The sequence below is a fragment of the Oryctolagus cuniculus genome, chromosome 4 (genome assembly GCF_964237555.1).
Source record: "Oryctolagus cuniculus chromosome 4, mOryCun1.1, whole genome shotgun sequence".
NCBI lineage: Eukaryota > Metazoa > Chordata > Mammalia > Lagomorpha > Leporidae > Oryctolagus > Oryctolagus cuniculus.
The window spans coordinates 108,503,708-108,520,386 of NC_091435.1; the positions used below are offsets into that span (position 1 = coordinate 108,503,708).

Consider the following 16,679-nt stretch of genomic DNA (forward strand, 5'->3'; position numbering starts at 1 on the left):
GTGGGCACAGGGAGGAGAGAACAGAGAGTCCATTGTGTCAGCTTAGCAGTCTGATTCCAGACTAATTGGTTAAGTAAAATCTTCTGTTTTGGTTAGGGCCAATGGAAAATGCAGCAGTTGAAATATTGTAAATCTCGCAAGTCACCCTGGATCACCGATCAGAACTAAGTAAAAGAGCTTGGAGCAAAGAATCCAATTAGGTTGTTAGCCTTGCCTGCCCAGAGAAGCTGAAGGGAAGTGTGGGTCCATCATTTGGTTCTGTACCGCTGTGCCTTCCTCTCCCGGTGAGGTTCTAGCTAGTGTGGAGGGACAGGCTTGTCCTTGCTGTCCGCTCTGCCCATGACCATGGCTCCATGGAGTGGGGTGACAGATGCCGCTTTCTGCCTGGGAGGTGGCACGGTGATGGGACCCAGGCAGTGGTGTCTTTCTGGACAGCAGCTTCTGCTGGGGTTTGAGGCAGGTTTGGTGGCTTGCTTTTTCACTACAGTGAAATCATGAACTAGTGCTCCACAAATGAAGGATTCCTATTTTATTTTTTTAAATTTTTTTTGACAGGCAGCGTTAGACAGTGAGAGAGAGATAGAGAGAAAGGTTTTCCTTTTTCCATTGGTTTACCCCCCAAGTGGCAGCTACGGCTGGTGCATTGTGGCTGGTGCCCTGTGCTGATCCGAAGCCAGGAGCCAGGTGCTTCCTCCTGGTCTCCCATGCGGGTGCAGGGCCCAAGGACCTGGGCCATCCTCCACTGCACTCCTGGGCCACAGCAGAGAGCTGGACTGGAAGAGGAGCAACCGGGACAGAATCCGGCGCCCCGACCGGGACTAGAACCCGGGGTGCTGGCGCCGCAGGTGGAGGATTAGCCTATTGAGCCACGGCGCCAGCCCAGGATTCCTATTTTCATTAGTTTAGAATGTGGAGTCCCATGGTGGAAGGAGCACAAATCAGAAGTCCTGGCTTTGCTTAAACCCAGGCACTCTGATATAAGATGCAGGCATTCCTTGGGGTGGGCATGTGGAGTAGCAGGTAAAGCTGCCACCTGCAGTGCCGGCATCCCATATAGGCACCAGTTCTGGTCCTGGCTGCTGCTCCATTTCCAGTCCAGCTCTCTGACCTGGCCTGGGAAAGCAGTAGAAGAGGGCTCAAGTCTTTGGGCTCCTGCGTCCATTTAGGAGTCCCAGAAGAAGCACCTGGCTCCTGGCTTAGGATTGGCGCAGCTCCAGCCATTGCGGCCAATTGGGAAGTGAACCATCGGATGGAAGACCAGATCTCGCTCTCTCTCCTCTCTCTGTGTAACTCCAACTTTCAAATGAATAAATAAATCTTAAAAAAAATGCAGGAATCCCAAGTGGCATCTTAACCACTGTGCTAAACACGTATTCTTGTCACTGTAATTTTTATTTTATTCATGAAGAATATAAATCTCAGCCAGCTGCTTTCTCAAATGTCATCCTGCTGTGAATGACAGATCAGTGAGAAAAAAAAATCCCTTTTTCATTTACAAATCATCATTTGAAACTGTGCTTTTTTAAGTATGTTAAATAAAATAATTTGTTGTTAGAAAGATAAATGCATAAGATTTTTATCACTATAGATTTTCTTTTGAGAACTTAAAGTTGAGCACTCCTGTGTTCCAGTCATCAGGTATGTAACAGTGAAAAGGGTGCAACCTTTATCTTCAGGAAGTCTACTGAGTAGCAGAAGAAGCAAATGAATAGGCTGTCGTTTACCTGGAAGGTTGATGGAGGCTGTGATAGAGTAAGGATAATGCAAGGGGACAGACACTATTGTGTAATTGGGGACATTACGGAGGACTTCTTAAATGTGGTAACTCATCTGTCAACTGGAACTGAGCCAGTTAGCGAGGGTAATGCAGGACGAGGGCAAGATATTCCAGGAAGAAGAAACAAAGCAGGCTGGGAACAGGTATCTAAGCATGTTTCATTAGAGTAGAATTGTCTCCAGGCGCACACTGGGGAGCACCCCTACTTTTCAGCAGATGCTACCCTGAGACCAGCAATACAGTGCTCAGTCTTTCTGGTCTAGGAGGCCACATAAAAGAAATTTTGTGGTTTTTTTTTATTTGTTTGTTTTTGCTTTTATTTAATTTTTCTTTTTTCAGGAAATCAACATTTATGGTATTGAAATGCTCATTTGTTCACTTTATAACCCAAAGGCCTGCTTCTGGTTTACTTAAAGAACCCTTGAAGGACACTGGACTTTGCAGGTTATGAATAAATTCCTATTCAATTTTGAAAAAAAATTATATATGTCCTGGCTTTGAATCCTGGGATTGAATGCTGGCTGCATTTCATCCTGGGGTCCCTGTTTGCCAAATGCCATTTTAAAGTATCTTTCTGGGAATTTTTCTTTCACCCTTAAGTCAGGGTTCTTGACTTTTTTTATGTGTGCCTCTGGGACCTCTTTAACATTCTAAAAAAACTGATGAATTCCTTTACAAAGACTGTCTACTGAATAAAATTAAAGTGCAGGGGGGTTGGTGTTATGGTACAGTGGGTTAACATGCTGCCTATGATGCCAGTCTTCCTATATGAGCGCCAGTTTGAGTCCTGGCTGTTCTACTTCCTATCCAACTTCCTATTGATGTGCCTGGGAAAGCAGCCAAGATGGCCCAAGTGGTTGGGCCCCTGACACCCAGATGGGAGACCTAGACGGAGTTCCAGGCTCCTTGGCTTTGGCCAGGCCCAGCCTTGGCTATTGTAGCCACCTTGGGAATGATCCAATGGATGGAAGATCTCCCTCTCTGTCTCTGTCTCTTCCTCTGTCTCTATAACTCTGCCTTTCAAATGAATAAATAAATCTTATAAAAAGTACATGGGAATGCAAAGCAAACTGCTTATACGGACATACAGTGACCAATATGCCAAGAAGTAAATATGTAATATGATATATACCCACTTTATTAATGCATTACCTACCAAAGTCTAGTGGCAAGGATAATAACTATTGTGATTTTGAAGTAGTGATTAGTGTAAGTTACATTTTGATATATTTTTTCTTTTTTAATGAACCTTTATTTGAAAGGCAGAGTTATAGAGAGAAAAGGAGAGGCAGAAAGAGATCTTCCATCCGTTGGTTCACTCTACAAATGACTGTAATGGCCAGAGCTGGTCTGATCCAAAGCCAGGAGCCAGGAGCTTCTTCCGAATCTCCCATGTGGGTATTGGGGCCCGAGGACTTGGGCCATGTTCTGTTGCAGGACTCGAATAGGCACCAATATGGAATGCTGGTGCCACAGGTGGCTTTACCTGCTACACCACAGCGCTGGCTCTGCCCCCAACCCCTGCTTTTTTTTTTTTTTTTCTTAAGATTTATTTGATCTATTTGAAAGGCAAAGTTAGAAAGGCAGAGATAGGGAGATCTTCCATCCATTGGTTCAGTTCCCAAATAGCTGCCACAGCCAAGGCTGGACCAGGTCAAAGGCAGGAGCCTGGAGCTTCATCTGAGTCTACCATGTGGGTGCTGGGCCCCAAGTACTTGGGCCATCTTCCACTGCTTTTCTAGGTGCATTAGTAGGGAGCTGGATTGGAAGTGGAGCAGCCTGGATATGAACTACCGCCCATATGGGATGTAGGCATTGCAGCTACAATGCCAACTCTGATATTTTGATATGTTTTCAATAAGTGAAAATTTCAATAATGCGATATGAATTTGTTTTATTTCTATCAGTGACAAGTCACAAGAATGGCCAGTTTTCTTGCAGATTCTTACCTTGTAATCAGCGGAAAGGCCAAATTTCAGTTACAGATCAGTAAAAGCTAAGATGAAATTTTTTTCTTTTATGTCTGAATTCTGTGTGAGTTCCTCAGAGCCCTTAGCTGGAAATTTCACCCTTTCCTGCCAAGCAGGGGCAGAGTGTGCCCCCCCCCCCCCCCCCCCCCCCCCCCCGCCGCCCGGCCATCCCTGGGGCTGCCCCTTCTGTGCTGACAGCCCCTGGATATTCTCCCGTCTCAGCCCAGGACTGGATGCCAGGCTTGTCTCTCCTAGGGCCTGCAGGCCTCCCCCTTGGGCAGCCCACAAGACCTCAAAGCCACCTGCCCCAAGCAACTCCTGAGCTTGACCAGGCCACTTCCCCTGATCCACCAGCCTGCCCTTCCTCCTGTGTTCCCGGCCTCTGTGAGTGGCATTAACACAGTTACCACGTATGTGGCTCAGGCCCCAAACCTGACGTGGCGAGGAAGCTGGGAAGCATGCTGGTGACAGGATCACCACACCCGCCCTCATTATGCAGATGTAAACGTGGGGACTGGAATGCATGCCTCTGTCCTCCCTTTCACTTGCAGCATCTTCTAAACTGAGTCTCATCCGACAAGACCCAGTACCTCTGCTTATCTTTCCAGCCTACACATCTGGCTACTTTCTGGTTTAAATCTCTCCCCCTGGCTCTTGCCTCCAGGCTTTGATGTCCTAGGGCTTCTGTTGTGGGTGCAGCGTTGTCTTTGCCTGGGTCCCCAGCCTCAACAAGTCCCCGTGGCTCCACCTGGTTTCTTTTTTTGAGGTTGAGAACTGAGCCAAAGCCCTTTGCCTGGGGACCCCTTACCTCGCTTGTCACCATCTCATTCCAGTTTTCTTCTCTGGAAAGCCGTCCTGAGGAGTGCTCCTAGGGTAGGTCTCATCTGTTTCTTTCCCCTTCTCTTGCACCTGATCCCAGCCTGCTAGTATTTCACAGATGGTGTGCACTTGGCCCAACAGAATTATTAAAGTATGCTGACTTGGGTTCTAATCCCGGCTCCCTGGCTTGCCATGTGATCTTGGAAAGGTACTTCTTACCCTTTGGGAGCCTCAAATTTCTTGTCGATAAATTGGTATAATAATAGAATGGGGAGGTTTAAATTAGTTGGTACTTTCAGAGCACTTAGAAGTGTCCCTGGCTCATGGTAAGACTTTAATAAAGTGCCAACAAAAACAGAAGCAGAAGTGGATGTGATTCTTAAATGAGCACAAGCTGTTTAGCTAAAATGAAACTAAAACAAACAAGGAGAGCTATTTTCTTTAAAGATTTGTTTATTTGAAAGGCAGAGCCACAGAAAGAGAAAGAGACAGAGATAAAGATCTTTCATTTGCTAGCTTACTCCCCAAATGGTCACAATAGCCAGAGCTGGTCCTGTCTGAGGCTAGGAGCCACAAGCTTCTTCCAGGTATGTCACATGGGTTTCAGGGGTCTAAGTACTTAGGCCATCTTCCACTGCTTTTCCAGACACATTAGCAGGGAGCCAGATCTGAACTGGATCCAGACTGAGACCAACACCCATATGGGATGCCACTGCACCACAATGCCAGCCCCAAGAGAACCATTGTTAAAGATGTGATATAATTTTGGACTCAGTATTGAACAGTTCTTCAGGTCCTTTGAGGTTGGTGTCACATGTTGGTTTTAGCAGAATTAATTTATAGGAAACAAATGGAAATACTTTTTGCTAGAAAGATAGACATCCTGGGATACAGACCTTTAACTGGAGGCTGGAGACGCTCATCCCACCAGTAGTTCATCTGGCTGAGTTGGGGATTTGTCCAGCTTTCTTCCCTTTCAGAGACTGTGTTGACCTCACAGGGATATTTCGTGAGGCTCTCTGGGCAAGGGAGGGATCCGTGTGATTTTTCAGAGGGCCTCCTTGGGATCGCAGATCAGATGTTTGCAAAGCAGGCCTACCTGAAGGACATGGGTTTAAGTGAAGTTTGCTTCTTTTTCTTTCTTTCTTTTATTTTTTTTGGCATAAGCATTTTCATGTCCTCCAGAAAACCTTGCTGATGATCCTTCCCACACATCATGTGAGACACGAATGTGCTCCTGTAACCCATTCTTTTCTCCTGGTTCTCAAAAGGAACATTTCCCTTGAGACTTGCTGCAGTGTTCCAGCCTTCACTTGGCTTTGCCAGCAGGTGGGGTACTGGTGCCTTTTTAAACCCTTGGCGACAGACCTTGAGACTGAGTTTCTTTTCTTGCCGGGGTGGTTGCCTGGCTCCCCTTAAGCCAAAGGGACCCCGTTAGAGACTGCTGAGCTCTGACCTGGAGGTGGGGAAGGGAGGAGGGCAGGGTGAGTGTTAGGTCTGAACAGTTCCCAGAATTTTCGTGATTAATAGGTTAATGGCTTACATTAAAACCTGTGAGGTTTTAACTAACTTGAATTTTAGCAGAAATATGAGGGTATCTCACGAAGTTCATGGAAAAATAAAGTTAAAGCATGTTTATTTTGTTGTAAAATTTTGAAATCCACATATATAATGAGTCTTCCAAAAGTTCATGGAAATACGTGTTACAAAGAACTATGCACAGAATTCAACTACTTTTTTTGCACCAAAATGAACTTATATTTTAATTCCATATTCCATGAACATTTTTAAAATATTCACGCACATGTCAGTCTATTGTTTGGCAACTCGTGAATCACGTTTCTTTGTCATATTTAGTCAAATCTTCTGATTTAGAAGAAACAGTAATAAAAGGGAACCTTGACCACATGTGAATATGGAACTTTTAGAAATACAGAAGAAATCAAGGGAAAAAAGTCATGGGGTGCGGGGCCCAAGCACTTGGGCCATCCTCCACTGCACTCCCAGGCCACAGCAGAGAGCTGGCCTGGAAGAGGGGCAGCCAGGAAAGAATCCGGCACCCTGATCGGGACTAGAACCCGGTGTGCCAGTGCCACTAGGTGGAGGATTAGCCTATTGAGCCGCGGTGCCAGCCTAGGACTGTTCTTGGAGCCGAAAACTAGGGGACACTGTGTGTACTGTGAACACATTATGTTAGAAGACTGAGCATGCATTCTTATTCTTTCATAAGCAGTGTGCTACAACTTGGTTGACTCTGTTTGAAGATTTAACTGCCTTAAGGAAATTAACCAATTACATTTTTCTAGAATGAAAAATAAATTTAAATGTCTGCCTTGGAAATCAGAATCAGAAGGAAGAAGTTTGACAATTTTTTTTTTTCTTGGACTGATGTTAAATTTTGGACTTCAGTGATTCAGGAGGCCTTAGGCATATTTAATGCAGTAAAGCATGTGAGTTTGATTTTTAGAAACCATCACTTTGCATGTCCCTTCTCTGCAGTGTGAAATTACAGTGCTGTACATTCTATGACCACCACCCAGCATGGGCAGCAGTACCGAAGTCATTCTGTATTCCTCTTGCTTAATGTGAACCAGTCACTTTAATACAGTGAGGGAGAGCGAGGGGAGTGAGAGGTCTGTGTTTAAGTTTGTGTTATGTTGCTTTGGGCAGCAAGTACAAAAATGAAGCCCAAAGCCTGAGCTCATTCTGCTTGCGGGTTTTATTTTCTCACAGCAGCTCAGTGTCTATTTAACATAGGGGGAGTGGTTTCAAGTTCATTACTGAAGCTTACAGGCTAAAGTGCTTTGTGGGCTTGGCTAGGACTTCGGTTGCCTGTAGGGAGCCAGCCAAAACTGGGCTTGGGAACAGGGCGCCTCTCCCTGTTTCTGTGGCTTCTCGGGGCAGCACGCTTTCCCCCTTGGCCATCAGCTGCTTTGGAGAGTTTCAGAGTCACGATTCTTTCTTGCAAGTAACATGGAGCGGCCTTTCCCAGGGGCACCAGGTTAGTAAATGCTGCTTGTGTCGCTCTCTGTGCTCCTGGGCTGATGGTACAACAGACGGGGCAGGACTTGTGCTCTTGCTGTGTTCTTTCCGAAAACAACGTGAGTTTGTTCATCCTATGAGGGCTGAGGGGTGGGGGGAAGGGTTGTTTCCCCCTATAATATATTCATTGTTTGCCAGAATTAAATGCAAGTGGGAGCCTAGAGGAAATGACATGTGTGTGCTGGATTTGGAGACTGTAGGTTTGTACTCGTGTGCATTTTGGGTTCCTTTTTTTTTGTAATGTCGATTACTTTCTTTGTGGCTTCCCAGTAAATCTTCTAGGGATAACTATGAATTGGTGTACAGCTCATTATATTTTATTTTTTTCATGTTGCGCTCCGGTTAGCCTTGTCGTCCCCCACCACACTGAGTGTTCTTGTCTGATGCATAGTTTTCTCTTGGGCCTACTCCCTAGAGTTGAAATGCACCAGAATGGTATTTTAATTTGCTCTTTGAAAAGGCTGGCCCTTTCCTGGAATTCCTCATAGAATTCCTGCGTAACAGTCATTTTGGACAGAGCCTACAGGTGGGTCAGGCCAAACCAAAATCCTTCTGCAGTTATCCCTGTTTTAATTCTCAAGGAATCCCTCAGAACGCAAGATTACCCTAGGAGTGAATAATGACTTCAAAAATGAAGGGTGACGTGTAAACCATAAAGTATTATTAATAGTAATAAAGCAATTAAGTCAATAAAATTAAGTGCCAAGAGAGGATCTTCTTTAACCTCATTAACCTAAACATCTAGAGAGCAATTTTACCTTTGTTAATTTGCTGCCAAAGCAGTCCGACACGAAATCACCCTGGATGTGTAGTCCAATTTGATGCTCTACTGAAGTTGGCAACCCTGTATGAAATAGTGCTCCTCCCACTTTTATGTTATTGTATGTGTGCTTTAGTTAGAGGTACTGTACTTGTGTTTTAAAATATGCTGATATGCTTCGGTTACTGCCATGTAATTCTCATCTTTTATTCCCCCCCTGGGAAATGTGTTGTGTAGATAGGGTTTGTTCTTTCATGTTCTCTGTTAAGAAGTAAGAGCAAGAACAATCAAAGGAGAAGGGAGACAGATGTAGAGACTTAAAGAAAAAAGTTGAGGTGCTATGCTGAACTTTAAGGATCCCATTTCCCATCTACTGTGACACTGAAGTTGTAAAGTCATGGCTACAGGCTATTTCAGGATTACAAAATGGGCTGGACTTTGTACCCCTAAAACTCAGTTGTCCAGCTTTATTACTGCCCCTGCCTCTGCAGATATTTTCTTTTTTTTTTTTTTTATCTTTTATTTAATGAATATAAATTTCCAAAGTACGACTCATGGGTTACAATGGCTTCCCCCCCCATACCGTCCCTCCCACCAACAACCCTCCCCTTTCCCACTCCCTCTCCCCTTCCATTCACATCAAGATTCATTTTCGATTATCTTAATATACAGAAGATCAGCTTAGTATACCTTAAGTAAGTATTTCAACAGTTTGCTCCCAGATATTTTCTTTGACAACAAATCCATTAGACCCTTTGTGCTTTGGCTATACATTTTATATATATATATATATATAAAATCTTCAAAAGGTTCATGAAAAAAATATGTATGGATGTTTTCCACCCAAATAAATGCCTTTTACTTCTGTTGTCTACGAACTCTTTTGAAGATCTTTCAAATGAGCTATTAATTTAAATGTTAAAGGAAGACCATTGTCAACTATTTGTAGCTGCCTGATGATTTAAAAAGAACCCTTGAGACATCTTACTCATTGATTACTTGTTTGTGCACAATGAATAAATATAAATGTCGGAAAAAGGTGGTAGAGTTCCTTAGTGCTTCGTAGATCTCAGTTTCTGTGTTGCCAAGTACTTCCTGGCATTTTCATCGGTATTAATAGCAAAGCAAATTCCTACTGATTGGAAACAGAATAAACTATGTGGCACAGGATAGAATGAGAGGGAAATTCCCTAAAAGCCGGAGTTTAGAGTTTTCCCAGAGAATATACACTTTAAAATATGTACCTTTTTCCTCCAAACAGGGAAGGGGGAAAAAAAGATTACAAAGTAGTATTCAAAGTTAGTAAATTTAAGATACAATATCTAAGCAAATGCCAGATTATTATTGATTTTAGATTTGGCATATACATTGCATTTCTTGTTCTCATTTTGCTGGAATAGTTTAGTTGTGTTACTTTTGGATAAAATCAAGTAGACAGACATTTTTCTCATTTCATACCGTCTAATTTTAAGCTGTGAGTTGATTAATTTTTAATTTTTATCCATCCAGCTTTCCTGTTGATATTGGAGTGCTCTGGTGGCTCATGTATCTCAAACGACTTATGGACCTGGCTGGTCACCCAGAAGCATGTGATGCCAATTTTCTTTTATGATGAGTTTGAGTTTCACAGTTGGGAGATAAATCCTAAGCCAACTATTTCAATTTGAATTGACCTACACGTGAAATATTGGGAAAATTGAGTGACAGTAGAAGATAAGGACTTAGAGGACAGAAGGAGTTAACTAAGAGTAGTTGAGAGAGTAGAGGTGGGCTTTCTGGCTGCTGTAGATCACTTCTGTTCACATCCCGGGTTAGTTCTCATTCCCACCCATAGTCTTGATCTTTGTAGTACAAGGGTTGGGAGGTGTAGGCCCTTGATGAGTGGTTTATGGCTTTTTCAGATTCATGCACAGCCACCCCTGCCTTTCCATGTCTAAGCCCCACTCCTGGTTCCTGTCCGTAACTCTGCTCACTGAAGGTGCTGGTGGGGTTGGTGGTGGTAGAGGGTGAGTTTGTGCGTCAGAAAGAGTGTGGTGGTGGTGGTGGTGGAGATGGGGACACCTTCCACCCTGAAAGTGACGCTTTCGGTGATGACAGTTAATCTGAAGTCTCAGACAGACTACAAAGGCTGAGACAGGTTATGTTCCAGGAGCCGATGTGACCATGTCTCTCCCTTGAACTGGCCTTCTGGGTGGGGGTGGGGTGTGGGGGTGGGGTGTGGGGGTGGTAGAGTGGTTGTGGCAGGAATTACTTTCATCCAGCAGCGGTCACAGTAACAATGAACACTCTAAGTGCAGCCCTGTTCGAAGCCTCCTTAGTCCTTCCAGAATCCCTAAAGAGGCTGGCTATCTGTTTTACCCCTATTTTCCAGTTGAGAAACTGTCCCCTAAAGGTTAAGTCAGTTACAGCAGCCAGTAAGTGGCGACAACAGAATTGGGCCTCAGAGAGTGCTGTGGTAGGGGAAAACTGATAAATCAACGTTTTTATAAAACGTACTACAGTATTTGTGATTCATGAGAAGTTATCATGTAAACACTGACACCAGTGCTGCTTTTCATACCAAAGATACTCTGTTACCACCTGTCAACCAGTGTACCCAGGATTGGTGTCCTTTTTATCCTGGGATGAGGTGTGAGCTTGTGCCCGATGGCAAGAACCTGGTCCTCAAAGGCAGGGCATGTGAGAGATTGCCTGTAGCCAATAGGTGAGACCAGCGGTGACCAGTCCACATGCAGAGGAAGCCCACTGAGTTGGGAACTGTCTCTTGCCTGTTTAAGCCAATCTTGGAACTTTTGAGACTTTTAAAGGCTAAAATAATAAAACCACTCAAGCTAGGAACTTGGACCATCTGATTGTTGCATTTCAATTTGGCCGGTTAGAGTGTCCTCCTCATTCCTGCTCAGTATGATTTCCTGCTGATAATCAAAGCTCTGGTTATTTTGTCAGTCCTGAGGCGATCTGAAGCTTGGTGGAAAGTCAAGAAAATGAGGCATGCATTTCCTTTAAGAACACAAATGCACCTGTGAAAAGTGTTGGGCAAATAACTTAAGCTAGATTTGCCTAAAATTTAATCAAAATCATGACAGGTTTGGAACCTCTAACAATATATAACAACGTAGCCCAAATAGGTTGAGGAACTAATTTTATGTTTAAAGGAGAAAAAAAGAAATAAAACATAAAAACTGCTCTTTGCTTAGGCAAGCACTTTCTGGTCCCAAAATCAGTAGAGGAAATCATAAAAGGAAAAGGTGAACAGATTTGAATTTTCTAAGTAGGAGTATAAAACCTCTTAAGAACAAAAATGTTCATTAAAACATTATTATGGGGGCTCACTCTGTGGTGCAGCTGGTTAAAGCCCTGGCCTGAAGCGCCGGCATCCCATATGGGCGCCAGTTCTAGTCTGCTCCTCTTCTGACCCAGCTCTCTGCTATGGTCTGGCATAGCAGTAGAAGATGGCCCAAGTCCTTGGGCCCCTGCATCCACATGGGAGTCCTGGAAGAAGCTCCTGGCTCCTGGCTTCGGATTGGCACAGCTTCGGCCATTGTGGCCTTTTAGGGAGTGAGCCAGTGGATGGAAGACCTCTCTCTCTGTCTTTACCTCTCTCTGTAACTCTGTCTTTCAAATAAATAAAATAAATCTTTAAAAATTATTATAAAAGTTAGACATGTTAAAAACATGTAGCAGTAGAAGAAAGTACATGATGGGTCATTATATTTTTACTTTGGAAAAGTTGTAGGAAGAGGAAACGATGATGCAGATATCTAAGTAAGAATACTAGATATTAATCTACTTATACATCTCATATTGAAGAGTGTTTAAAATATACCTTATCTAGGGGCTGGCGCTGTGGCGCAGTGGGTTAATGCCCTGGCCTGAAGCGCAGCATCCCATATGGACGCTGGTTCGAGTCCCAGCTGCTCTACTTCTGATCCAGCTCTCTGCTATGGACTGAGAAAGCAGTAGAGGATGGCCCAAGTCCTTGGGCCCCTGTACCCGTGTGGGAGATCCGGAAGAAGCTCCTGGCTCCTGGCTTCAGAACGTCACTGTTCCAGCCATTGCGGTCAACTGGGGAGTAAACCAGGAAGACCTCTCTCTCTCTCTCTGCCTTTCCTTTCTCTGTATAACTCTGACTTTCAAATAAATAAATAAATCTTTAAAAAATATACCTTATCTAAGTGAATTTTATATGTGGGGAGAATGCAGAAAGTGTGATTACTAGAAGTTAATAGGGATTTAGGGACTAATTTTTTAAGAAGATGTATTTATTTATTTGAAAGAGTTTACAGAGAAAGAGAGAGAGGGAGATAGAGAGAATCTTCCCTCATCCACTGGTTCAAATGGCCACAGTGGCCTGAGCTGGGCTGGTCCGCAGCCAGGAGCCAAGAGATTCTTCTGTGTCTCCCATGTGGATGACAGGGACCCAAGCACTTGGGCCATCTTCTCCTGCTTTCTCAGACATGTTAACAGGTAGCTGGATTGGAAGTGGAACAACGAGGACTGGAACTGGTACCCATACAGGATGCTGGGGTCACAGGTGGCAACTCAGCCTGCTACAACTCGGCACTGGCCCGGATTTAGAGACCATTTGAAGTAGGAGTTTAGATGGTTTATGTTTTTTCTTATACTTCATGCATATTAATATTTTATTTTTTAAGATTTATTTATTTATTTGAAAGAGTTACACAGAGAGAGAAGAGTCAGAGAGAGAGAGAGAGGTCTTCCATCTGATGGTTCACTCCCCAGTTGGCCACAATGGCTAGAGCTGCACTGATCCGAAGCCAGGAGCCAGGAGCTTCTTCAGGGTCTCCCACTCAGGTGCAGGAGTCCAAGGACTTGGGCCATCTTCTACTGCTTTCTCAGGCCATAGCAGGGAGCTGGATCAGAAGTGGAGCAGCCAGAACTCAAACCGGCGCCCATATAGGATGCCATCACCGCAGGCGGCGGCTTTATCTGCTACGCCACAGCACCGGCCCCATGGCTACTTTTTATAGTGTTTCATTCTGTCCATTTTAGCACACCTTAGTAATGAGGAATCAGTTCCTATTTCCATTTGTCTTAGATTGGTAAATGTCAAAAAGTGACATCATTTAACTCTTTGTAAAGAAATCTGAGAAGGAGGCAGAAGGCTGATTACTGCTTCTCGGGAAAACTTGCATGAATGTTTTGTTCTTGGGTGCAGGCTGGTTTCCATGTTTGTTCTAGAAAACAGTTGCCACATACAGTTACTGAAGAAAATTTGATGCTGAACTGTGGAATTGTTAAAAAAAAATATTTCTGTGAAAGGAAGAGACAGAGAGAGTGAGAGAGAGCTGTCCCATCCACTGGTTCATCCCCCACATGCCCATACACCCAGAGCCGGGCCAGGACAAAGCTGAGAGTGTGGAGCTCAATCCTGGTGTCTCATGTAGGTAACAGGGACCCAAGCACTTGACCATCACCTTCTGCCTCCAGGGTGCACATTGGCCGGAAGCTGAAGTTAGAGCAGAGCCAGGTCTTAAACTCAGGAACTCTGACATAGGATATGGGAATCCCAAATGGTGTCTGTTTGGTTTTTTTTTTTTTGTTTGTTTTTGTTTTTGTTTTTGTTTTTTGACAGGCAGAGTGGACAGTGAGAGAGAGAGACAAAGGTTTTCCTTTACCGTTGGTTCACCCTCCAGTGGCCGCCGAGGCTGGTGCGCTGTGGCCGGCACACGACGCCGATCCGAAGCCAGGAGCCAGGTGCTTCTCCTGGTCTCCCATGCGGGTGCAGAGCCCAAGGACTTGGGCCGTCCTCCACTGCACTCCCGGGCCACAGCAGAGAGCTGAACTGGAAGAGCGGCAACCGGGACAGAATCTGGCACCCTGACCGGGACTAGAACCCGGTGTGCTGGTGCCTCAGGAGGAGGATTAGCCTATTGAGCCACGGCACCGGCCACAAATGGTGTCTTAATTGCTGTGTCAAATGCTCACCCTGAAAATTGTTTTTAACAGCTATTTTGATATTATACATTTTATATATTATAGAGTTAATTCATTTAAAGTATACAATTCCAGGGATATTTAGTATTTTTAGAGTTATGTGACTATTACCATAATCCAGTTTGGAACATTTTAATCATTTCAAAAAAGAAACTTTATACCCCTGTCCCTGCCCCTCCACCCCAATTTTCCCTCCCAGTTCTAGGAAGACGCTATTCTAATTCTTGTGATTCTAGGTTTGCCCTCTCAAAGACCACTTAGGCAAGCAAAATCTTGTTGCTGTAGATCCCTTCTCAGTAGTGGTCCACAGTGAGAGATTAAGATCAAATGAACTCAGTAAGTGTTATTTCCTATTTTATTAGAATAAGTGACTTATTTTTATCTTCTGGAGTTCTAACTTTTTAACTATTCAAAGTTTTTAAAGTGTCAGGGAGTGTATACCCATTAATGTGAGATTATTGTGGACTATGTTCTGTTGCTGATTAGTCATGACCGTCACTAAATTATTTTCCTCCTCAGTTTCCTTGTCTGTAAAATGAGAATGGTAATATCAGTAGGACCTTTGAGGACTCTTAAAGAACTAAATGAAGCAATGTATATAAAACCTGCCACACTGCCTGATGCATTACAAGAATTAAATGAATATTAGCTGTTGTTAGTCATTGAAAATAAACTGTGATGCGTTATTTTTTACTGAGTTTATTTATGCTCTTCTAAAAATTTGGGTTGGCTTACGAGAATATTTGCACGTTGTGCTTAGCATCTAGCATCAAAGGTTAAGACACTGGTGGAGACTCCCGCGTTCCCCATCTGAGTGCCTGGGTTTGAGTCCCGGCTCTGCTCCAGATTTCAGCTTCCTAGAATGCCCACCCTGAGGGCCAGCAGGCGATGGCTCAAGTAGTTTAGTCCACGTTCTCCATATGGGAGATCTGCATTGAGTTCTTTTTTTTAAAAAAAAGATTTATTTATTTATTTGCAAGTCAGAGTTATCCAGAGAGAGGAGAGGTAGAGAGAAAGAGAGAGAGAGAGGTCTTCCATTTGATGGTTCGCTCCCTAATTGGCCACAATGGCCAGAGCTGCACCAATCTGAAGCCAGGAGCCAGGACCTTCCTCCAGGTCTCCCACATGGGTGCAGGGCCTCAAGAACTTGGGCCCTCTTCCACTGCTTTCCAAGGCCACAGCAGAGAGCTGGATCAGAAGTGGAGTAGCCGGGACTAGGACCGGTGCCCATATGGGGTGCCGGCGCTTCAGGCCAGGGCGTTAACCCACTGCACCACTGCACCAGCCCCATGCATTGAGTTCTTGGCTCTCAGTTCTGGCCTGGCTCAGCCCAGGCTGTTGCAGGCATTTGGTATTTGGGAAGTAAACCAGCAAATGGGAGCTGTGTCTCTTTCTCCCTTTCTCTCTCTCCTCTCTCTCAAATAAATATAATAAATAAATAAAATTTTAAAAAGATAAAATCATTTAAAAAATACTTGCACACCTAACCATTCACACAGACAGGAATAAAACCAGAGATCAGGGATGATAGTATCAGGAGAAATAAAAACAGGAGTAGTAGTAGCTAGCATTTATATAGCAGGTTTCAATGAGCGTTATCTTAGTGGCTTTCCTTGTAAGCAAAGGGAATCATGCCAGACCAGAAATGAGTGAAGGCAACTAGATGAGAGCCCCAGACTGGAGGGAACTTGATCTCCACCCTCACACCTCTGCATGAGACTTCTGAGACATGGTAGCGTGGGGGTGTTGGTGGGGGTTGTTAGTCTAAAGGTGAGTTCAGCGTCCCACAATACATACAGCAACTGTTAATTTATATTGGAAGTGCTTACTGTGAGATACGCTGATATCAGAACCAAAACTGATCCCAAAGCAATGTAATTGAAGTATAAAATTCCCTACTCAAAGCATCCAATTTCCTTGGTGATCATTCTCTTTTTTTTGAATGCTCTTACAGCTATTAAACTGAAAGGTAACTCTTACAGGTACGCCCACTCTGCCCTGGGCCTTGATGCTCATCATACCTTCTGCATAGGGAAGCAAGCACCTAATCAGCTTGTCCCCCAGATAATGATCATGGCCCTCACTTTGTCTTACTTTGTTGCTCAAGCAACCAGGGCCACATTTATTGTTCTTTAACGTAGTCCAGCATCCCACACCTGTCCTTTGTTACTGGACTGGGCTTTCCATTCAGGTACGCTCAGTGAGCTCTTAAATGGTCAAGATTCCTTCCCAAGGTGGCTTTGCGATGCCTGACTGAGCACTTCCTGCCACACATGTGTTCACACTTGGAATCCACCATCTCCTCTCCTGGACTGTGCCCCTGAAGGAGGGCCATAATACCTTTGTGTTCCCA

At 44.3% G+C, this 16,679-nt stretch overlaps 1 protein-coding gene across 8 annotated transcripts in view; it reads left to right on the forward strand.

Annotated features, from left to right (window-relative positions):
- The window catches only part of PLD1 (phospholipase D1), a 244,843-nt gene that overhangs the window by 54,144 nt on the left and 174,020 nt on the right, over positions 1 to 16,679 (forward strand). For 3 of the 8 annotated variants that reach the window (XR_011388053.1, XM_070072512.1, XM_070072514.1), the window contains exon 1: positions 7,375 to 7,567. The exons of the other annotated variants lie outside the window; for them this stretch is intronic. The gene's annotated coding sequence lies outside the window, so the exon portion shown is untranslated. Of the gene's footprint in view, positions 1 to 7,374; positions 7,568 to 16,679 lie in introns of those variants that run through there. 8 annotated transcript variants of the gene reach the window in all.